The following is a 25,105-nucleotide window of genomic DNA, read 5'->3' on the forward strand; positions in this document are numbered from 1 at the left end:
AAACGGGACAAATTTAAATTCAAGGCACGGTGCGATACGTTTCTGCTATTTCTGCAAAATAAACGCCACGAAATTTGTCAAGCGGACAACTTACGCAGAGAGTGCAGAAGCAGAGCGCGTTAGGCTCTGGGCGTGGGCTCTAGGCGACACTACGGAAGTGGTCGCACGTCAAATCAACACATCTATTCCCGCTGCGGTAGCTTTGTGGCTACGGCATTGTTCGAGCTTGCGTGTTTGATCTCGACAGTGGCAGCCGCATTTCGACACCTGCGAAATAAAAAAAATGTATGCGCGCTTAGATTCAGGGACACGTTAGAGAGCACCAAGGTGTCAAAATTAATCCGAAGACCGCCACTACGGCGTGCCTATTACTACGATAATGCTTTGGGCACTATTGGTTCTTTCCTCTGAGGGCGGTAGTTGGCCGACGTGGAGGTAGACTTGGAGAAATGAAGGTTTATTTACATTATGTACGGGATTAGAAACAGTTAAAAAACAGGAAAAGTTAACCGACGTCCAGCGGCAAATCATACGCTGCAGCCTGTGGCAAGAAGAATGTTTATCCTTTTCCGATGGTTCTCTGGCTTATAACCCCTTCATCATTAGCGGTCACGTCATTTTCAGCCAGTCATCCAGCACGTGTAGGCGTCATTTTCCTCCAGTCCTAAGGCCCATGTAAGTGGCGTTATGTTCGGCCAACGGGGACACTTACTGGGCTCTATCCTTCAATGGCCGCATCTATACCGCGTTACCTCCTCACTTGGTCTTCCTTGAACAACCTTTCTGTGCCACTAAACAGTTTTCTAGGGACTAATGTCAACTACCTTGAAGCGTGCCGGCCTCCAGCAACACTTTCAGGAAGCGTCAGGCGGGAGGGAGAAAAGTTGCATGCGCGACACACGAGGGCGGGATAGCCAGCCTGTCTGACGCGTCCGTTAGCATGGTCGACGCGCACCAGTGCACCATAATTGGAATGCGACGGCGAGTGGTTGAGCTCGGAGAATTTGACCGATGCTAATTAATGGTCCGTATCTAACAACTCCTCATCGCCCCTAAAGTTCGTAATGACCAATGAACTCAATTCGGTGGTCATGAAGACCATTGAGGACGCTTGTAGTGCACTAGTGAAGAGTTTCGTGCGGCAAATTCTTGGATCCCGTGCCTCGGAGAACGTACAGGCACCGACGAAAGTGTTATACTCCACGCAGCGGAAGCCGGAGCAGCGGAAAACTGCATCGCAACGCCATGTACAGGCAGCATCTGGGATCGAGACAGCCAATGGGCACCCTTTATTATCTGCAAGCATGTCGCTTGACTCGCGTCAATGTTTCGTGCTTCCGCTGCCAAAATGCCGAGTGACGCCGCTGCAGTTGCAATCTGCGTGGAGTATACAACTTTTGTCGGCGCCTGTACGTCAAGCAAACGAAACAACATAACCCTGCCCCCCGTGCAAGCGCAGGCTCTTGACCACTGATTCACCACGCTATTACTATATCAAACTCAACCCTGCGTATAATTTCTTTCTCTAATTTTGATAATACGGATCCAACTACCTTATTAAACAGCTTTCCGTATCTCCCCGAATGCCGACAAAGCCATAAAGATATTGCCGTTGCAAAAGAACCGTGAGAAACTAAACACTAAATGAAAACAATCACTATAACCATACACAAACACAGTGTTGGAGGTGCAAGGATGAGTTCGAGCGCAAAATAAAACTACATATCTCGTTATTCTGCCCCGTACTCCACCCCGTACCCTTGTACAGGGCAGAAACTTTGAGGCTTACGAAAAGGGTTCTACTTAAATTGAGGACGACGCAACAAGCTGTGGAAAGAAGAATGATGGGTGTAACGTTAAGAGATAAGAAAAGAGCAGATTGGGTGAGGGAACAAACGCGAGGTAATGACATATTAGTTGAAATCAAGAAAAAGAAATGGGCATGGGCAGGGCATGTAATGAGGAGTGAAGATAACCGATCGTTATTAAGGGCTACTGACTGGATTCCAAGAGAAGGGAAGCGTAGCAGGGGGCGGCAGAATGTTAGGTGGGCGGATGAGATTAAGAAGTTTGCAGAGACAACATGGTCACAATTAGTACATGACCGGGGTAGTTGGAGAAGTATGGGAGAGGCTTTGCCGTGCAGTGGGCGCAATCAGGATGCTGCTGCTGCTGCTGCTGCTGCTGCTGCTGCTGCTGCTGCTGCTGCTGCTGCTGCTGCTGCTGCTGCTGCTGCTGCTGCTGCTGCTGCTGCTGCTGCTGCTGCTGATGATGATGATGATGATGATGATGATGATGATGAAGATGATGGTGGTGGTGGTGGTAGTGGTGGTGGTGTTCTCCTTATTCAAAGGAAGGAAGGCTACACGTCGGTTTACTGAAACAACCGTCTCAAGGTAAGCAATGCTTCAAAACATCCTGGGCAGCCTCATTTCATGAACAGCCTGTTCATACTCCACAGTGGACGACTGGTATCGCATCCACTGGTACCGCTGAGCAGTCGCGTCAACTCTGCGGATGTGTACTCAAGATCGCGCCAATTTCGTGATCACTATTCACACTGCATACTTGAATCTCACGCAGATATCTCCCTTTGTACATGAAGGATACACCTTAAATGAACAACAAAATTATACTAGCGTAACTTGCGCACTCATAAGAACCCTAATTGAACCCTAATTGAAAGAATTGACTGGGCACGGTGGCACTGCCAGTATGCGGCACTATAACCCGTTTGCATTCATTGTACAGCTGTACTTCGGCCTGCTGCTTCATGCCGGTGATGGAGGCACTGTGCAAGCCGGGACGACCAGGGCGGCGCAGGAGCTCTACGCTACCCGATGCCACGTGCTGGATCCACCGCCATACTCATCGTGGGAATTGCACCGTCAACACCGGAAGATAGCATGCTCGGAGATCTTGGCCCGTGATCTGCGTTCAGTGCCACTTCTCTCCGCTACTTTAAATAGCCTGCCTGTGATCGACTCGGCCACTGGGCACGGTGGCACTGCCAGTGTGCGGCACGCTAACCAATTTGCATTCATTGTACAGCTGTCCTTCGGCCTGCTGCTTCCCCCGCAGGGGCGTCTGCGTCAGCAGGCGTTTGGTGTGTTGCGACACCACGTACCCGAGCACACGAGGGTTGGACCCTCCCGCGTGTAGCCGTGCCCGGCTTAGCCGTGTCCGGGGAAAGGGGGATCCTGGGGGTTAAGCCGATGCCGGCTGTTTGGACATTTAAGGCCCCCCGACGGAGGCAACACACCTCTTTGGCCTCTGCTTCACATAGACGGCACCCCCGGACTGACCCACCCAGGGGAAATCGGTAGTTGCCTTTTCCTGTCTCTCTCTCCCTCCAGCCTTCGTCTTTCTCTGACTTTTCACCTTTCCTGTCCTCTCCTAGCTTCCGTTTACTTCCATTTTTTCCAGGCAGAAAGGGTTAACCTTGTGTGAATAGCCAACCTAGGTTATTTCATATACGGTTATCGTAATTACGTACAGCTGGCGTTTGCAGGACCTGCTTTTACAGTTCTTGTAGCATCCCCTTGTAGGGCTCCACGGTGGGTGGCTGGCGTTATTGCCGAAAACTACACATTCCTCTATGGATAACTCCTTCCCTCAACTGCCTCAGAAAAGAGGGCGCACTGATGAAGTTTTCCAGTTTTTGGCCGACAAAAAAAATCCTTCCCGCGTTTCAATGTCATTCACTCTGCAAAACCAGACAAACAAGTACGAACAATTTCACCCTTCCTTGTTTCCAAGTCATTGACTGAAGTCTTTCGTCCAGGTTATAAGGCGTCGAGGATGGCAGGTGGTGATCTCCTCTTGAAGCTCCGCGATCAGAAACAATATGAAAAATTGTCAAAACTAGTGTCGTTTGGGGAAACCCAAGTAATTATAACCCCGCACCGCACGATGAACACCACCCGTGGTGTTATCTCCGACGATGACTTGATGGAGCTCACTGAGGCTGAACTCTTGGAGGGCTTCAGTGACCAGAATGTTATTAATGTTAAACGAATTAAGATGAGGCGAGACGGCAAAGAGATCAAGACGAAACACCTGATACTCACCTTCGGCTCAAGTGTCCTTCCCGAGTCCATCGAGGCCGGTTATATCAAACTTCGTGTTCGGCCATACGTGCCCAATCCTCTCAGATGCTTTAAGTGCCAACGTTTCGGCCACAGTTCACAGAACTGTCTAGTCCGGCTGACTTATGCCACGTGCAACGACAATGAACATTCCTCAGAAACCTGCCACAACACTCCACATTGTGTCAACTGTGATGGCGAGCATGCCGCATACTCGCGGTCGTGCCCGTCCTGGGAAAGAGAAAAAGAAATTGTGACAATCAAAGTCAAAGAAAACATATCTTTCAAGGAGGCACGTGGGCGGGTGTGATACCTGCCCAAGAACACATTTGCCGGAATGGCGCGTCAGGGGGCAGCGCCACAACGGTCTCCGGCGGCTCTCCGACCCACAACCAGTGAGGCGGCAGTGACGCCATCCGCCCCCACGGCGGCTGCAGCTAGCGCTGCTAAGCCAACCCCGCAGAAGGGGCCATCTACCTCCGGGCAGGTTACCTCAAAGGCCTCGTCCAACGTGCCGAGGCCTTCACGCCAAACAAAGCGCTCGGAAGAGCACGTGTCCAGCCCCTCGCAAGAGGCGATGCAGTGATGCAGCGATGCAGCGACATGCAGCTTAGGGCGCGCGGCGACGATATTACCGCGCTTGGACTTTATGCGGAACCACACGGCGACACTGACGCTCACGCCGACGGCGGAAATGCGCTTCGAGTGTCCACATCATTGCTATCGCAATAATAAGCGGGAGCGCATGACGTCGGTGGCGGTTACCATCGCTTGCGGCAGTGACGATCTAAGTGGCCAATCCGGCAGCAGTAAAAGCATATAGGCCTCTCGTCAAGTTAAGCCATACAGACGGGTTGCGAAGGGTGGCGGGAAAGGACTACCGAAGACGGTGTCACCGAAAGTGTTGTTCTTTGGATTGTGCTGACGAGAATGATGCTCTCAAAATCTCGTCGCATAAAGCCTGAATCGTCGCAATCATAGCTGATGCTGGATCAGTAGTCATTCGAAGTAATTTCATTAGTCGTAGCCGTTGGCGGTCGGATCACTTCGTCGAGAGGCTCTCTAGCAAGCTCAATGTAGGGACAACTGTGGAGATCCGCGCCAGGAACCAGGGATGCGCACCTACGAAAAAATACTCTGGGTGGACTAAGACAGCCAAAGTAGTCATTTACAAGAGCCAGTTGACTGAATTTACAAAGGCAGGCTTGTCTGGAAAAAGGCAAGAAAATACATCAAGACAAGAGCCGAGCAGCACCTCATTGTCTTCCTTGCGGCGGCTGGTGTCGCCAGCGTGAGCCGTATCGCAATTCCACTAAACTCACGAGGGTATCTCGCACGGTGGCAAAATGTGACAAGGCATATCCCCTATAGTGTGGCAATATGCGGGCGGAAATAATTTGCGCGCATTGCGCATACGAGTAAAATACTTGAGCTAGGTAAAAGCACAAAAGAATCATTACTCGTAGACAGAGAAATTGATTATGAGGCTGAAGCTAAGAAGTCGGCCTGAGCCCACCAGTACTGTGGGTTCAGTACTTCAGTACGAATGTACTTAACAAAGGCCTATGCCTGCAATTAATCCAAATTCTGAAACAAGGAATATGGAGAAATAGCAAGTAATTCCACAATAATCATGAAACTGCATAGATATAATTACAAGCAAGGAACCTTTCAAGCACTCAAGTGTTTCATGTTAAAACACCAAGAACCAACAGAAAGTAGGCATGTGCTACGAATTAAGTCACTTACAAAGCACTTATAATTAACTTAAAGCCCAGGTAATTCTTTTGTATAAGTGAAGTTTACTAACGTTAATTTATCTTTCGAATTTTTTCTTTTGCTTTGTAAAAGTACAATATCTGATAGAATTCATTTGCTCTAATTTAGAAATATTTTCCTTCCCACAGATAGTAAAGACGGCATAGATTATTTACTTCTTCACTGGCATGAAGAAAGCAAGTGTGCCATTTTTGATTTCACGAGGTCGCAGAAAGGTGAGCCAAACGCTGGAAGCAGCACTACGATTTCCAATTATTACACAAATAATACAGAAGCAAAGCTTTAGTAAAACGCTACTGTTTGCAACGTTACATAAATTGTAAATGTAAAGAGTCATTCTGCAAACAAAAAGAAAAGTCGGGGGAAAAGAACCGATGGACAAGTACTCCTTCGAGCGGCTTCGGCCTGCAACTACTAAAAATTAGATACCTTCACTTTCATAGCGGACTAACTTTTCAACAGGAAATAAGTAAAACAATGTCGACATAACAGAACCATATAAGGACCCAGAAAAGAGCTCTGCACCGATCGAACAAAGGATGCATTCATATAGGTGAACCATGAGCACAAACTAGAACAAACCTTCATTTTCCCAAGCTTCACTTTTAAACCGTCGGGCAGTTTTTCTTATAATTAGTGGACCTTCATTATTAAAGGTGTTAATATTGTCACGTAGTGACGGTGAAGAATGCAGTAACCCACAAGGAACGGCGCCGGGTTGCCTCGGCCTCCCGCTCCCTCAGCTCTGGATATTCTTCTCGTTGCTTTCGGATTGCCTGAGCTCGGGTGGCTCTAACAGCTAGATTGGCGCGCCGACAGCAAGTCTTACATGGGCGAGTTCTCACTGCCGCTCGCCAAAGGCTGCCCTTTCCTCGGGGGAACGCACAATGCGCGGCCGTCCCATCAGTTTTTCGAGACTGAACTGAACGGAAACTAAGCCGGTACCTATTGGTTGCGCGCATGGCGTGAGCGCGCGCCTATCCAGTTGCAATCCTTGCTAATTACTCACGCTCAGGTGCCGGCGCAGCGGTCACCTCAGCAAACCGTCCTTTGCCGCAGCTGCTCTGCTCTGGGAGTAACTGGGTTTTCCTGCGTGACCACGTCAACGCCACTTGTGAGCCAATACAAGCTTCGCTTGAAAAACAAGCAACAGTCACCCACAACGAGAGCGGCGAGCACAGTCGGCGATCATCGAAAATTTGATCAGCGGATCAGACACGACTCGTCGAAGGTTCCTGCGTAATTGCTGGAGCCCGCTACCTCTCAGAAAGTACTACTCAATTGTCGTCGGGCATACGATCAAATTACAGAAGTTTCGGTGACAACAGACAACGCATAGTACAATGGATAACATTCGAGAAATTCCGATGCATGCAGGCGCATCCTGCGCCGAGCGACAACGTATAACCCCGGTCCTTCAATACTAAACGTACTGAAGGACCGTGGTAAATGTTTGGTAGCCGGTGACAGCTTTCCCAAAAAAGAAAGACGGACAAGTATACTTGTCAATATACAGTTTTACAATAGCGGTTGTCGCCTTACGTACGTTAAACGTAAGCACCTTTCCGGGATGTAACGGCGCGCCTCCTTTCAAGACTTTTAGCTTGTGCGCAAACGGAAAAGCATGGAAAACGTTATAGAACAGGACGCAGACTGCTGTCTCGTGCCTAACGTATCCAATCCAAGACAATCCAATTGCAACCATGCTGTTGTTGCTACGCAGACGTGTCTCGTTAGACCTACGGGTGCCAGGATCGCCAGATGATCTTAAATATTGGAAGTGTTATGCACTCATAGCTGACATTTCAGGACAGGTTAGATAAAGCGAAAGCTCATTTTAATAGAGACTGGCGGCAACACGAGTGAAAGCGTAGCCATCACGAGAATTATTGCTTAAGTGAGAGACATATGTGCCGCCTTCTTGGATAACACTTTGTTTACGTGCATAATGCGTTTACGTTTGGTTGCATATGCTTTTCTAAATCTGTCAATACAATCAGGCTTAAAACACGCACATGGCCATGCGCGATGCAGTTAATCTACGACAGCGAATAGTGGGTGCTATAGAAGGTCTAGCGTAACAGGAGAAAACAGGCTTACCGGCGCCGTTGAGTGCGATTTGCTTAATGTTTCCAGATTGCACATTTCCACCCTAATGGCTCACATATTTAGACGGCACTACCTTCCTGATCGGCCCACATATTTAGCATTTACACTGCACTATGTTCCCTTTCGGCCACTCAAGAAAGGCCCAAAATATCCATGTACCTTATACGGAAAAAAGGGGGGGGGGGTAACTCTCCACGAATGACATCGTCTTTAAAAGTTGTCTCCTTTTGTTGTCGTACCTTGCCATGGAGACGTGGAACTTGTGTGCGACGAGACAATTTGGCAAGCGCTAGTGTGTTTTATTGAACAACAAAGACAATAGTAGATAATAGGTTGCAATGTGCACGCTAGTTTCAACCCCTGTATAAAACGGGCTCTTGAAATCCGAATGTAAATAATTCAGCTTTTTCAATTATTTACACAGCATGAGAGAGCTGTATCAGCCATGTTAAATCCGAAAGGGTAGGCAAAAGAAAGCTTCATTTCAAAACTTCATCTGGTGTGACAGGACGCACAAGGGCGGACTGCAGACGTCCCATGGTGTTTCAAAGCTTTCCTTGTTTGAGGTTGCGATGATTTCGCTTGGCAGTTGAGGGTGCATACCAAGACCAGTTCAGCTTAACCATGGTTGCGGTCGCATTTTAACGCGAGTCCGATGCCGAGTAACACCCGAAGTGCATAGAGCGTTATGTAGTGCTTGTGGATAGTGTCTCTTCAACGCTGATTTCATTTGGCGATGGAGGCACTCGAAAAATTCGCTACTGCTCTCTATGGTAGGCAGTCGTTCGAATTCTCTGGAATGCGAAGCAGTTGGGCCATTCGGAAGAATAGCGCTGATTCAAACTGCCAAAAATCGTCGGTTCTTATGCTTACGAATACGTTGAATCAGGAAATGCAATGCTGCGTGAAAGTAAAGGAGATGGTATCAGCAGTTATTTCCGCTATGAGAATCATTGTTTATGGTCCTCATGTTGGTTCTCGTTCGACAGCACGTAGCCGTCAGCGATGTGGCACTGGTGGTTCGTATTCCTGGCTAAGGAAGGGAATGTTCATTGCCTAAACTCTGGGGGTACAAACAGACTGGATAACTCTGCCGATATTCTGAACGGAAAAGTGCTTACATGCTCCCAAATGCATCCCATTCAAGGTTACCATGAGAAGTACGCCCTATTTTAATGCGTAAGCATTATTATGTGACTAACCCTGAAAATCGATCCGTTGGTGTCTCTTTTCATCTGTTACGCGTAACACGGTGCGCTCCATAAAGAAAAAGCAATGAATTCAAAACAAAAAACATTATCGGGGGTGAACTCCGAACGTAGCACACCGCCCTCATAAGCCGAGTGTCTTACCTACTTGGCTAAACACCGACGCTTGCAGATGGTGAGTATATCCGTACCATATGAACGTCTTTTACCGGTGGTACGAAACAAATGTCAAAGGAGAACAGTTTTATGAAGGCTTTTTTGAAAGATTTGATGATGGTGGAATAAAAGCAATCTCTAGGACTACATCCAGACGTGTCTTGGAGCCTTGTTAATAGTGAAAAATTCCAATTTTGCGAAACTTTAATGCCAAAATCGTCATATCTCCGTTGCGTTTCGGTGGTCGCGGAATGTGCCTGCCGTTGGATTGTCCCTTAGCTGACCGAAGTGCTACCAACCAGGGCAACCTATTTTCGGGAACCATACGAAGACCCCATCTCTTGAAAGGTCAGAAAGTATTAAAGAAAATGTTATCAACCGCATCATACAACAAGGTTGTAATGCAAGAACCGACTGTCATTAGAGAAGACGCCACCAGTTGGGCGGATGTTACAAGCACCATTCAACCAAATTCTGAATTCTCTGGTCTTGAATATCTGCATTCATCATAAGATATCACGTCTTCAAGTGTATGAATAATATTTTTTGATCGCGCGTTTCCGAAAACAACGCCAAAATTCTTCCCTGCTACTTGATGAAGCCGTCCCACACACTTGAACAGTAAAAGCCCCTCTTAGCGAAGAATGCTTCCACCTAAGAGGCTAATTGCGCTACCAGAACGTCATTTGGACTTGTCTAAAGTCTGTTTTGACTCTTCGCGGCAAGCCTTCCTGATTTAGGATGCTCCAAAACATGCCATATATGTTAGATGACCTGCATCAGGTATTCCTCCCACAAAGGCCCAGCATACATTATAAACCACGCCATCGTTAATGTTTCAAAGAATAAAGCACATCTCATGAAACTTTGACAATGCAGTTGAGTTTGATATGATCATCTCGCACCTAAAATCGACAACAATTAACTGGTAGGTTGTTCTTGGGTCTTGCTGGGTTCCCGTAAACATGGAAAAACCAGTGAAATCGTCGGACGTGCTTCCATCAAAACGACGCCGGATCCGTCTAATGCACCTGTAAAAAAAAAGTTGAAAGTAGACCCTGGTCGTACTTTTAGCCACAGCATTTTTTTATAGCACTACTTCGACGTTTGCTTTATTGTTGCTACAGTGTAACGTGTATAGATGGCTTCCACCTTAATCCCATTTGAAATGTTCTTCATCGTGGGCCTTAAAATGTCTGCAGGAGGGGTGTTCGTGGGCTCGAGAGGATTGGCGGGGCAGTGAATTTCCTACCATCATTATTCTCATGCTTGTCAAAGAATAAGCGCGCTTCAGTTTTAAGTGCTTTTTTTACCTAACATATTTGAAATACTTTCTTTCTGTCCGAAAGCGGATATTCAAGATGACTACTTATCTGTTAACACTGGTTGCGTCCGCCTTCTTTGGGGCTGTAATTGTAAAGTGCCTGTAGGTTGTGCGGATCGGCTGTCGTTGCCGCGGGGCTATTCATGACTAAAATGTGACGTATGTCTTTACGGTCCAGCCATTAATAAAGCTCCATTATCCTTGTGCCTCCACATATCAATGAAGTCAGGCCTACTGGTGCTTTTACTGTTGGATATCCCTCGGGACGACATTTCACTGTCCTGAGGGATATCTGTTCGCAGAGCCTCTTTTCGCGACGACGTGCTTTCTGAGTTAAGTGCCTTAAACAATTCCTCATAGGTTCACGAATATTTTACTGAAGCCCCAAAAACAACGATGCGTTTCATCAGAACCCCCCCCCCCCCCCCATTTATTGCAAGCAGAAGAAAACTCATGTCATGTGAGAATTGAAGCTACTGTATGAGTGCTCTTCGTAATGTTGATAAAACTGCATGCGCGCAACTAAACAGCACTGTCAGTGTCGTCATTCTGTTTGCGTTGCATTTTCTCTTCAAGCGGGTGAACTACAATTCCACCAACTAGGTCGCACATGCACGTGCCGTGAAAACTGAGGACCAACGCGATCCGCATGTGGGCGGTCATGCTGTTTGCTACCGTTCGCCGCCACAAGTATCTAGTTCTCGCCCGATCGGGCGTTGCGCGTGTTATCTCCGACTCACGTTCTCGCACTGCTTTTGTGCTGCAGGCGTTTGTAAATATTTATGAATTGTCTGGTTATAGGCAATCAGGCTTCAAGCGCAGCGCAATAGCATGCGCAACCCACCAATCGCGCAGTAAGGTGCACTATACAGAGCAACGTCTCACTATCAGAGCCGAAAACCAAGCTACGCACAAATGAAAGTAAAGAAAACGAACAACCACGCGATTCAACAGCATGCTGCATGGTGAAGCACCGACAGGTCCAGCTCATCTTGAGTTCACCTTGCGTGGACCTTGTCTATCTTTATGCCGTTAGTGAAATGATTTACTAATATTGATTTACTAATATACTAATACTAATATTATTTACTAATACATATCATTACTAATATGGATGAGATAGTTCAAGTGGCTGAGGAGATCTATGGAGATTTATACAGTACCAGTGGCACCCACGACGATAATGGAAGAGAGAACAGTATAGAGGAATTCGAAATCCCACAGGTAACAGCGGAAGAAGTAAAGAAAGCATTGGGAGCTATGCAAAGGGGGAAGGCAGCTGGGGAGGATCAGGTAACAGCAGATTTGTTGAAGGATGGTGGGCAGGTTGTTCTAGAGAAACTGGCCACCCTGTATACGCAATGCCTCATGACTTCGAGCGTACCGGAATCTTGTAAAAACGCTAACATAATCCTAATCCATAAGAAAGGGGACGCCAAAGACTTGAGAAATTATAGACCGATCAGTTTACTGTCCGTTGCCCACAAAGTATTTACTAAGGTAATTGCAAACAGAATCAGGAACACCTTAGACTTCCGTCAACCAAAGGACCAGGCAGGATTCCGTAAAGGCTACTCAACAATATACCATATTCACACTGTCAATCAGGTGATAGAGAAATGTGCGGAATATAACCAGCCTTTATATATAGCTTTCATTGATTACGAGAAAGCGTTTGATTCAGTCGAAACCTCAGCAGTTATGGAGGCATTGCGGAATCAGGGTGTAGACCAGCTGTGTGTAAAAATACTGAAAGATATCAATAGCGGCTCCACAGCCACCGTAGTCCTCCATAAAGAAAGCTACAAAATCCCAATAAAGAAAGGCGTCAGGCAGGGAGATACGATCTCTCCGATGCTATTCACAGCGTGTTTACAGGAGGCATTCAGAGACCTGGATCGGGAGGAATTGGAAATAGGAGTTAATGGAGAATACCATAGTAACTTGCAAATCGCTGATGGTATTGCCTTGCTTAGTAACTCAGGGGACCAACTGCAATGCATGCTCACTGACCTGGAGAGGCAAAGCCGAAGGGTGGGTCTAAAAATTAATCTGCAGAATACTAAAGTAATGTTTAACAGTCTCGGAAGGGAACAGCAGTTTACAATATGTAGTGAGGCAGTGGAAGTGGTAAGGGAATACATCTACTTAGGACAGGTAGTGACTGCGGATCCGGATCATGAGACTGAAATAATCAGAAGAATAAGAATGGGCTGGGGTGCGTTTGGCAAGCATTCTCAGATCATGAACAGCAGGATGCCATTATCCCTCAAGAGAAAAGTTTATAACAGCTGTGTCTTACCAGAACTCACGTACGGGGCGGAAACCTGGAGGCTTACGAAAAGGGTTCTACTTAACCCTTTACTGCACCTTGTTGCATTTACGCAACAGTGTGATGAACGGCGTTAAAAACCGAAGCAAAGTCAGTTTGGAGCTGCCTGTACACGTTGTTGCATATCCGCAACATTGGTCTGTAAAACGCGGCACCTTGTGCTGCAATCTGTGCTAATTCTTCGCATCTTCTACCTAAACAAACGTGGCGGAGGCTGCGCGCGCCCGCGAGCAGTGATATAGGTAAGTTTTACAAATTGTAAATGTATTTCTCCATAAGACAAAACACAAAAAAAATTCTTACGCTATGCTCCACGTCCTTCTGACTCTGCAGGTTCAAAAAAACATTGTAATTTCGGAATAGTTTGTTCCTGCCGACAGAACGTTGCTATGTTGCACAAATGCAACAACGTGTACATGGTTTATTTTCTTCCGAATAGTGTAATGGCTCCGAAACGCTGGTATGGCCCAGCAATTCCTCCTGATAGTGAAGGCAGTGACTATTCAATTAGTCACGACAGCCACGAGTGTAAGTCCGTTTCGATTCAATATGTGCACAAGATGTTCTCTAGTCGAATTTCCTTTTTTCTTTTCAAAAGTACGCTGCGCCTCCGCACGTTGTCGTGTCACGTCGTCACGGGTACAGCTTTACGTCTGTGCTTCGATGTTCTACATTTTGACAATAACCCGAAAACACTGTATTGTTTCCTGGCTGGGCGGGAATCTGCATGACGTACTGCACGAAGTGTGGGAACCACCTGTGCTGCACAAGCATGTACAAGTGGTTCTCTTTGTTCCACACTAAATCATAGGTGCACTAAAGATTGTCTCGTGCAAATAAGCATCTGAGTATGAATCGCACTAAATCTATCTTTTACTTTCAACTTATTCTTTATTTGCACATTGTTGCAAATATGCAACATACCCTTTTTCTGCAAATTGAAACCCCACACATTTGCTAAAATAAGTTCCCATGGGAGTACAGGTACTGTTATGCTTCCCTACAACTCCATGAATAATATTTTGAGGAAGCAAAAAATTGTGCAGTAAAGGGTTAAATTGAGGACGACGCAACGTGCTATGGAAAGAAGAATGATAGGTGTAACGTTAAGGGATAAGAAAAGAGCAGATTGGGTGAGGGAACAAACGCGAGTTAATGATATCTTAGTTGAAATCATGAAAAATAAATGCGCATGGGCAGGACACGTAATGAGGAGGGAAGATAACCGATGGTCATTAAGAGTTACGGAATGGATTCCAAGGGAAGGAAAGCGCAACAGAGGGCGGCAGAAAGTTAGGTGGGCGGATGAGATTAAGAAGTTTGCAGGGACAACATGGCCACAATTAGTACATGATCGGGGTAGTTGGAGAAGTATGGGAGAGGCCTTTTCCCTGCAGTGGGAATAACCAGGCTGATGATGATGATGATGATTAACAAAAAACGGCTATTGCAATATTTAAAGAGGTAAGACTCAATGAAAGCGCCTTTTTTTAGAGCATACCTCCCGAATGAACATAAGTACAGCACAAGGCAACTCATAAAAACTCTTAACTCTTAAAGAACTTACAACAAGGGCAAGATCCGTACAAATTACGGCATGCAAAAGCAGGTATTCATTGTTGCTGATTTTCTGAATCATCACTATGGCTGAGTCATTATAATAAATGAATCACCGTCCCTAAGCACATTAAAAAACTGTGAACATGTATTTGTTGTCACTTCAGGTATTACTGTTCAATCTTTTGTACACAAATCGCATTCAATATTTCGGTTACGTATTTCATGCGCTTCTCATTCTTTGTGTATGGATCCACTTTGTGTACCACGCTTACCCTGTGTGCTTGAGTGTTTTGTACACTGGGAATGGGTTGGGAAAGAGGACTGGACACTTAGTCAGGCATTCGTGCCTTTTTGTCAGCCTCTAGGACAGATATTATTTGTATTTTTTTCTGTCTAAATGAACATTCATTCAATTCATTCAAGGAAGCCCTCCATAGACCGCGACGTCCACACATCTTGTGCAATACAGACGTACTCCGCTCCCGCAAAAGACGACGATATTTTGGTCTGCAGCGCTGATACTTTCTTGGGCAGGAACTTCTTTTTGAAGCCATCCCGCGATCAAACCAGTCACTTTGATGAGAGGCCGCTTATAATATCGTCCAATTTACCGTTACGAATTGTTTGAAATCCTCCCTATCAACAACACAAAAGGGCTCAATGTCAGGGCAAATCATGTGCCAATCAGTAGGCGCGTCGCCTATAAATGTACCATGCTTGTAATCAGCCAAGCCATATTAAGAATACTGATTAAATTTGAGGCTCTGACTGACTAATGTTTGAACGTGGGCTGCCTGGTTCTTCGGCATAGATTGACGAAAAACAGCGCCTAGACACAAAAGCGCTCTATTTTCCTACAAAGACGTAATTCTATTCCCATTCCATTCCTGCAAGCCTTGTCGCCATTCAACATCATTCCATTCCGTGGGTCATGAAACTGTAGAATGATTCCGGAATCATTCGAATTCCTGAGTGATAACTACGCAACAGTGGTAGTGACACGAGTTATATAGAGATTTGAGGCGAAAGAAAGATTAGGGGCATGTATACGAAAATGCTAGAAAGAAAAGCAAAGATACCATATCTGATTAACTCAAGCACACTAGGTGCCTATTTGAACCGCCCAGTTTCAAAGGGTGAACTAATCAGTAATCATCACCATTATCAAGTGCCACATGTGAGTCCCGCTGTAATACACGCATCTCACATAACTCCTTTTGACGGTGGCAATGTGTTCATCGTTGATATTGTTTTAGTGCTAACACATTACCTTCGACAGTCAGCGTGAGATGGGGCCTGCTGCATTTTTTTTCCTTTCGGTCACAAACACTACAAACAGAAAAGGGTAATCTGTGCTTTCGAGCATAGTTACTGATACGTTGATAAGTGAAATTTCTGCAATTTTTCACACCTATCTAGCTTTCTTGAGAAACAAATGTATGCGTCTCCGAGCAATCAGCCTGAGTGAAAATTACATTTTGTGACTTTGAACAAGCATATTAAATAGTTCTCAGAAATATTAAAAAAATTCACTTGGCACGTGCCTGCAGTTTGTTTTATCCTACATTTGAAAAGGTATTTAAAGATTGTCTTTAGAGAGAGCATCATTCTGCCCTTTAAGATTGAACGTTGTAAATGCCGAAAATTACCTGTAGGATAAACGGCAATAACGCAGTAGCTAATTCAATAGCTGAGCAACATGTGCGATCATGCCAAATCAAAACCGAAATTCTAGTGAGATGTTATCGCCACTAAACTCCTAGGAACGAAGAGACAAAGAAGTGAAAACGGATGATTGCCAGACGACAGTGTTTCCCTAATTTACTGGAACAACCTGTAGGCCTGCTGATGGAAAGGCGAAGGAACATGAAGGTATACTCAATTTAAGTTGCTCCTCGCCGTAAAACCAAACCTGCTAGATTAAAAGCGTGGCACGCTAGTGCCTGCGAACGTTGAGAATTGTTCCCTCGCTTGTCGCGCACTCAGCGGCGTATAGTCATTGACCCAAGTTAGCAAGAGATCCATAGAAGAGCGGCACACACCCAACGTATTCATGTCGGAGCTCGAGGAAGCATTGGCTTAAAGACGTTCATTTAAAAGTGGCACATACCCCGTGCACTTGTGGCTGAGCTTGCCAATGCGTGGGATGGCTTTTCTTGAAGAACCCTTGTGGCGTTTCTTCGGTGCCGCTCAGCATCGGAGAAATTAAGGGATCTGTTTGGTCATTGAACAATAGCAAACATCCAGTGTTTTCGTGTCGAAACTCCAGGAAGCGTTGGCTCATAGATGTTACTTTAAACGTGGCACATACCCAGTGCACTTCTAGCACAGATTACCAATAGGTCGGCTGGCGGTTCTTGAGGATCCCCTATGACGTTGCTTCGCTTCCGCTATGCATCGGAGCAAGTTAAGGGATCTTGTTCGTCATTGAAGAGTGGCGCACACCCAGTGAGTTGATATCGCGGCTCGAGGAAGCGTTGCCTTAAAGACGTTCATTTAAAGGTTGCACATACCCAGTGCAGTTGTGGGGCAGCTTCCTAATGTGTTCGGTGGCTTTTGTTGAGGAACCCTTGCGAGGTTGTTTCGCTTCCGCTCAGCATCGGAGAAATTTAAAAAATCTTGTTCGTTATTGAAGAGTGGCGCACACCCACTGTATTTATGTCGCAGCTCGAGGAAGCGTTGTCTTAAAGACATTCATTTAAACGTGGCACATACCCAGTGCACATGTGGCGCAGCTTGTTAATGCATCGGATGGCTGTCCTTGAGGAACCCTTGTGACATTGCTTCGCTTCCGCTCAGCATCGGAGAAATTTGCCGGTTCTGTTTCGTCATTCAACAGTGGCACACACCCAGTGTTTTCATGTCTCTGCTCCAGAAAACGCTGTCTTAAAGAGGTAATTTAAAACGTGGCGCTTACCCAGTGCACTTGTGGCGCAGTTTGCTAATGCATCGGTTGGCTATTCTTGAAGAACCCTTGTGACGCTCCTTCGCTTCCGCTCAGCATCAGAAAAATTTCAGAAGTCTTGTTCGTTATTGAAGAGTGGCACACGCCCTGTGTATTCATGTGGTAGCTCCAGGAAGTGTCGGTTTAAGGACGTTCATTTAAAAAGTGGCAGATACCCAGTGCGCTTGTGGCGCAGCTTGCAAATACATCGGGTGGTTGTTCTTGAAGAACCTCTTTGGCGCTTCTTCGGTACCGGTTTTACCGGAAATTTACCGGATCTGTTTCGTCATTGAACAGTGGCACACACCCAGCGTTTTTATGTCACAGCTTAAGGAATCGTTGACCTAAAGAAGTTGTTGCACACGTGGCGCATACCCAGTGCATTTGTGCTTCAGCTTCCTAATACGTCGTGTGGCTGTTCTTGAGGAGCCCTTGTGAAACTGCTTCACTTCCGCTCTGCATCGGAGAAATTTAAGGGACCTTTTTGGTCATTGAAGGGTGGCAGAATCTCAGCGAGACTGAACTATTTACCCCACTTTGTATCAAATAGTTTTATTGGAAACCAACACTAACCGAGTACCACATAGCTAGTACTCGAAATCGGAGACAACGAGTTTTTAAGAGCAGCGGCACCTACGCAGTCCTGCATCTTCAGTGTGCCATCTCACCTGGATAGAGGATTTTGGATGAGTGGCACGCATGTACACGTTGCCACACAGCCAGTGGCTGACACTGCAGGTGGTACGTTTTGAATTCTGCTATCTCAGTTTTAACTCAGGAAGAGGACCTTAGTGATAACGACAATCATACGTGCATTATTAAGGAGTGCGCAATACAAGTGGGTGGTAACTTTGTTAGACAGGATACAGGTAATATATCGCAGGAGACCGAAGATCTGATTAAAAATGGCAATGTTTGAAAGCCTCTAACTCTACAGCTAGAATAGAACTGGCAGAACTTTCGCAATTATTCAACAAGAGTAATATAGCTGGCATAAGGATGTATAATATGGATAGAATTGAGCATGCTCTCAGGAAAGGGGAGGAAGCCTAAAACCAGTGACGAAGCAACTAGTAGTTGGCAAGAATGAGAAGTATGCGCTAAGAGACAAAGCCGGCAATATGACTACTAATATTTATAAGATAGTACAAGTGGCCGAGCTGTTCCATAGAGGTTTATACAGTACCAGTGGCACCCACGACGATAATGGAAGAGGGAATAGTCTAGAGGAATTTGACGTCCCACAAGTAACACCGGAAGAAGCATAGAAAGCCTTGGGAGCTAAGAAAAGGGGGTCAGGTAACAGCAGATTTGTTAAAGGATGGTGGCCGACTGTTCTAGAAAAACTGGCCACCTAGTATACGTTATGCCTCCTGACCTCGAGCGTACCGGAATCCTCGAAGAACGCCAACATAATCTTAATCCATAAGAAAGGGGACACCAAGGATTTGAGAAATTATAGACCGATCAGCTTACTGTACGTTGCCTACAAAGTATTTACTAAGGTAATCGCAAATAGAATCAGTAACACTTCAGTTTTCTGTCAACCAAAGGACGAGGCAGGATTTCGTAAAGGCTACTCGGCAATGGACCATATTCACAAAATCAATCAGGTCATAGAGAAATGTGCGAAATATAACCAACCCTTATATATAGATTTCATTGATTACGAGAAAGCGTTTGATTCAGTTGAAACCTCAGCAGTCATGCAGGCATTACGGAATCCGGGTGTAGAGGAGCCGTATGTAAAAACATTTAAAGATATCTATAGCGGCTCCACAGCCACTGCAGTCCTCCATAAAGACAGCAACAAAGTCCTAACAAACAAGGGCATCAGGCAAGAAGATACCATCTCTCCAATGCTATTCACAGCGTGTTTATAGGAGTTATTGAGAGACCTGGATTAGGAAGAATTGGGGATCCGAGGTAATGGAGAATACCTTAGTAACTTGCAATTCACTGATGCTATTGGCTTGCTTAGTAAGTGAGGGGACCAATCGCAATGCATGCTCACTGACCTGAGCAGGCAAAGCATAAGGGTGGGTCTAAAAATTAATCTGCAGAAAAGTAATGTTTAACAGTCTCGTAAGAGAACAGCAGTTTACGATATGTAGCGAGGCACTGGAAGTGGTAATCGAATACATCCACTTAGGGCAGGTAGTGAGCGTGGATCCGGATCATGAGACTGAAATAATTAGAAGAATAAGAATGGGCTTGGGTGCGTTCAGTAGGCATTCTCAGATAATGAACAGCAGTTTCCCATTATCGCTTAAAAGGAAAGTGTATAATAGCTGTGTCTTACCAGTGCTCACCCACGGGGCAGAAACCTGGCACCTTAAGAAAAGCGTTCTAGTTAAATAGAGGACGACGCAACGAGCTATGGAAAGAAGAATGATGAATGCAACGTTAAGGGATAAGAAGAGAGCAGATTGGGTCAGGGAACAGACGTGAGTTAATGACATCCTAGTTGAAATCAAGCAAAAGAAATGGGCATGGGCCGGGCATTTAATGAGGAGGCAAGCTAACCGATTGTCATTAAGGGTTACGAACAGGATTTCAAGAGAAGGGAAGCGCGTATAGGAAGGGGTGGCAGAAAATTAGGTGGACGGATGGGATTAAGAAGTTTGCATGGACAACATGGCCACAATTAGCACATGACTGGGGTAATTGGAGAAGTATGGGAAACGTCGTTGCCCTGCAGTGGGCGTAGCCAGGCTGATGATTATGATGATGATGATTATTATTATGATGATGATGATGATCTCAGCACAGCAGCCCGATATGCTGCCCATTAGCTCAATAATTAAACACTAACCTAGGTAGCTGGGAAGACGATTAGATATATACACATACCGGTTATTTCAGCAAGCACTTTCAAAACTTTTTAAAGGTGGCCTCTGGCAGATTGCACAATTCTAGTTTATGAGCTAGTCTAGTCGATGATGCGGACATTATTGGCAAAAAATTGAATTGTATAATTGAAAAAATAACAAAAGATCACTAATTACCTTTCAACAAGTTACCTTATGGTCCATATTGCAAGTTCCAAATTGTAGTGGCGGAGTTCGCAAGGCGGATCTACTTTGAACGAATTATCAGGAAGACAAGGGTTTCGGGTTATTAATTCCTAATCTTTGCGAAGAAATGCATTGGCATTCTAGTTACTTTTGTGCTTCCATGCATAAAACGACATTATGCTAAGAAAATAACTGGAACGCCAACGCATTATGAACTAAAATTGCGCGATCTGACACAGGCAGCCTTTAGCAATTTTGGAAAGTGTTCGCTGAAATACCCTGTACATACATACATACATACATACATACATACATACATACATACATACATACATACATACATACATACATACATACATACATACATACATACATACATACATACATACATACATAGGTAGATAGATAGATAGCCTAAGGAAAGGGTCCAATTATTATAGTGTCCAATAATTATTATCCCATTTGGAAGAATTCCGAGGACGCCACAAGTTTGTAGATGTACGCCCGTTAAGTTGCTCTTAAGTGCACATTTTTATCTGGTTATCTTTTTTTCAACAATCTCTTTACGTATTGGAATCCAAAAATGTGTGGAACACTAAAGCATTTTGCCGCATAATTTACGAATGCATATCTGAAAACAAGTTTTTTTCTCTGAATGCTTTCTAAGTGAATATGATTTAACTTCCCAGCTGCAATACATAAATTGCGAAATTTGTTTTAACGTGACGAATTTTGTAATCAATATTCATTTTCGTATTAGTGTATTCTGCATTGTCATCCTTGTGGAAATATTGCCTGCCTTTTTCATCAACCAAGCTGAGGTATCGCAATTTTCTATCAGACAATGGTGTCTCTTTAATTTCTTTGCTCTATGAAACACATATTAGAAGAGGATTGTCATTGTAAAAAATTATTGTTTCATTGCTACAGTTTTATATTTGCGAACTTTTGTAACTTTTGTCAATATTATACTACTATTTCAGGTACCAACCAACCTATTAAATGCGAGGCGCACCAATGGAATCAAACAATCATGAATAGCCAAAACACATGCCTGAGTTTCTATAATTTATATTGCAGGGAAAGTCCGCAGACGGAGGAAACTGTCTACAATGAAAACTGTACCGTACAAATCGGGTGTTGAAGGACTACTATGCGGCCGCACTGGCATGGCGCAGGGACAAAATTAGTGTTAATTTGATGAACTCATACACGGCCCTGTTCTCATACCTTATATTATTGCCATTTCATTTTCCGTAACCATACCGTCTTAAACGCGCAACACTTTCTCATTTTATTTGCACAATTGGCTTGTACTGTCAGTTTGAAAGCTAGTTTCAGTGAAATAAAATGTGTTGTCTATCCAATAACTGGTATAGAGGTTCTTATTACGGTTTATTAGACCAATAAAGCAATGATAAACTGTAATTACCCTATTTAAGTACGAGTACCTGCGGTGACTATCTCACTTTTATGACAAACAAGTAATGGTGTGAACAATATATTTTATTGAGCTCTGTGTTGAACAACTCTGACATACGGGTTTGCCGCCACCTCGTTTCTTGTGATATGTAATGCAAAAGTAAGAGCTCTCCGGCTCATTTTGTTTCTCAAATATAGTCGAATGTCAATAATTTAATATTGATTGAACTGAATTTAAGGGTTATGCGAATATGCAAAGCGTCCTCAGCGAAATGGCATGAAGTACAATGCGATTTGCTCTCATGTGACGTGTAATCTATAAAATACACAATGAATGATACAAATTTCTGAGGTCCTGCCAAGACGTGTCCCAAAATGGTACTAAAAACGTGTAAGTGTAACGCCAACTTGAGAAATATTGCTCTTCTGTGATCCAGGCCATGGGTCATCCACTCGAAAAGCTCTCACTGTGGTATGGTGGCAGCAGTGACATCGTAAATGAAAGAAACTACCTCAAAGCTTTACACGTTATACAAATATCTATTCGACGACATAAAGCGAATAAACGTCTTCAAATTGATGAAGAACTTATTGAGCTGAACAAAACCGCCATAACTAACTATAACGCTGTTACCTTCACTTTCCCGCTACAATTGTTGAGCCCTAAGATAAAGCTTAAAACCGGCTAAAACGATTATTTTCAGAGACCCTGAGAAGTTTGTCCTCAAGTTTTCATGGCCACACGCACGCACGCACACACACCCACACACCATATATATATATATATATATATATATATATATATATATATATATATATATATATATATATATGTGTGTGTGTGTGTGTGCGTGTGTGTGTGTGTGTGTGTGTGTGTGTGTGTGTGTGCATGACGACAGGCTGATCGGGAAAAGGAGCCATCTTGGCGGCTTAGTCTGCAGATTAGACTGCAGAATCATGATACGTTTTCAGGCGCTGGACGTCGACAGTTTCGTGGTTACAATGACGCATGTCGGACGGCGGTGTGACATGCTCTATGAGGTAGTTGACGGGAGGTGTGCGCTGCAGGACGCGGTGCGGTCCATTGCATTTAGGAAGAGAGATACAATTTATTTGAAAGGAGGCAGGCAGGTTGGCGCGCTTCAGCCTGCTATTCTACACAGGAGGTGAGGGGGGGGGGGCACTATTTAGGAAGAAGCTTTGAAGCGAGTCGATCAGCGTGTTAAATGCACATGGCGAAGTGGTCAGCGACAGCGAGTGTGCCGACATTTTTAACGCAGCCTTTTTCTCTGTATTTACTAACGAGACTTCAACTCCAGATCTCGCGGGATCGAATCCCGGCCACAGCGGCCGCATTTCGATGGGGGCGGAATGCGAAAACATCCGTGCACTTAGATTTAGGTGCACGTTAAAGAACCCCAGGTGGTCCAAATTTCCGGAGTCCCCCGCTACGGCGTGCCTCATAATCAGAAAGTGGTTTTGGCACGTAAAACTCCATAATTTTTTTCAACTCCAGATCTTCCCACATCTGCTAACATAACTGCGCGTATGTCGCCAATTATATTCTCGGCGGACGGGATCACCTCGGTCATTGATAACATCAAGCTTTCATCGTCAGCAGGTGTAGATGATATTAATTCCAAACTCTTAAAAAATATTAGCCATGTATCTGCGGCGTACCTAACTGTTGTTTTCGCAGTCACTCTCTACAGGCATCTTACCATCCGACTGGAAAGTGAGCAAGGGCGTTCCAGTCTTCAAATCAGGCAACCGAGACACCCCATTAAATAATTGTCCTATATCATTAACTAGAGTCCCCTGCAAAATCATGGAACACGTCATATACTCGCATATTATGAACTTTTTAGACTCAATCTGTTTCTTTCACCCTTGTCAGCATGGATTTCGAAAAGGCTATGCACGCCTTCACGACCTGCATGTTAACCTTGACAGTAACCTTCAGACTGATGCCATATTCCTGGGTATTTACAAAAGCATTTGACACAGTTCCTCATAAACTTTTGTTGCTAAAACTGTCTCAGTTAAATTTACACCCCGACGTACTAAAGTGGATAGAAGCATTCTTGACTAAAATTTAAATTATGGGGTTTAACGTACCAAAAACACTTTCTGATTATGAGGCACGCCGTAGTGGAGGACTCCGGAAATTTCGACCACCTGGGGATCTTTAACGTGTACCTAAATCTAAGTACACGGGTGTTTTCGCATTTCGCCCCCATCGAACATTCTTGACTAACCACTCTCAGTTTGTTTTTGTTAATAACCATTATTCTAACAGACTCCCAGTAACATTAGGCGTCCCGCAGGGATCCGTCTTAGGACAACTTCTTTTTTTTAATTTACATTAACGATCTACCAACGCATGTATCATGTAACATTCGTATGTTTGCAGATGATTGTGTACTCTACCGCAACGTTACCAACACATCTGACCACACATTCATCCAGAACGATCTCAATAGTGTACAAGAATGGTGTAATCGCTGGCTAATGAACCTAAATCCCAACAAATGTAAACTCGTGTCTTTCACTTGCTGCCGTTACCCCTTCACATTTAACTATTCCATTTCTGATGTTCGAATAGAATCAGTCCAATCATTCAAATACCTCGGTGTCACCCTATCTTGTGATCTGTCCTGGCGCTTGCACACTACTAACATCATCACTGCTGCCAATAGATCACTGGGATTTCTCAGGTGACATCTGCGTCATACTCCACAACAAGTAAAAGCATTGGCCTATAAATCATTTGTAAGATCAGAACTTGAGTATGCATCTCCCATCTGGAACCCGCATCAGATTTATATCAGAAATGCACTTGAGGCTGTGCAAAATCGTGCTACTAGGTTTACTCAATCTTCATATTCGTATGATATCAGCATTTCATCGATGAAAGCGGAATCTGGCTTTGAGACGCTTTCTTTCCGTCGACAGGTTGCCACCCTGTCTCTCTTCCATTAATTTTTTTTTCGGCCCCCTAAATCATCCACCGTACATCACGCCCCCTTCATACATATCTCTTCACACCGGTCATCCACTTCAAGTTGCACGCGCACGTGCCCGGATCACCACTTTTCAAGCATCATTTTTTAGTCGAGCATCAAGGGACTGTAACGGCCTTCCACACGCCATCGCAGCCATCACA

This window comes from Dermacentor andersoni, chromosome 6, assembly GCF_023375885.2.
Source record: "Dermacentor andersoni chromosome 6, qqDerAnde1_hic_scaffold, whole genome shotgun sequence".
Classification (NCBI taxonomy): domain Eukaryota; kingdom Metazoa; phylum Arthropoda; class Arachnida; order Ixodida; family Ixodidae; genus Dermacentor; species Dermacentor andersoni.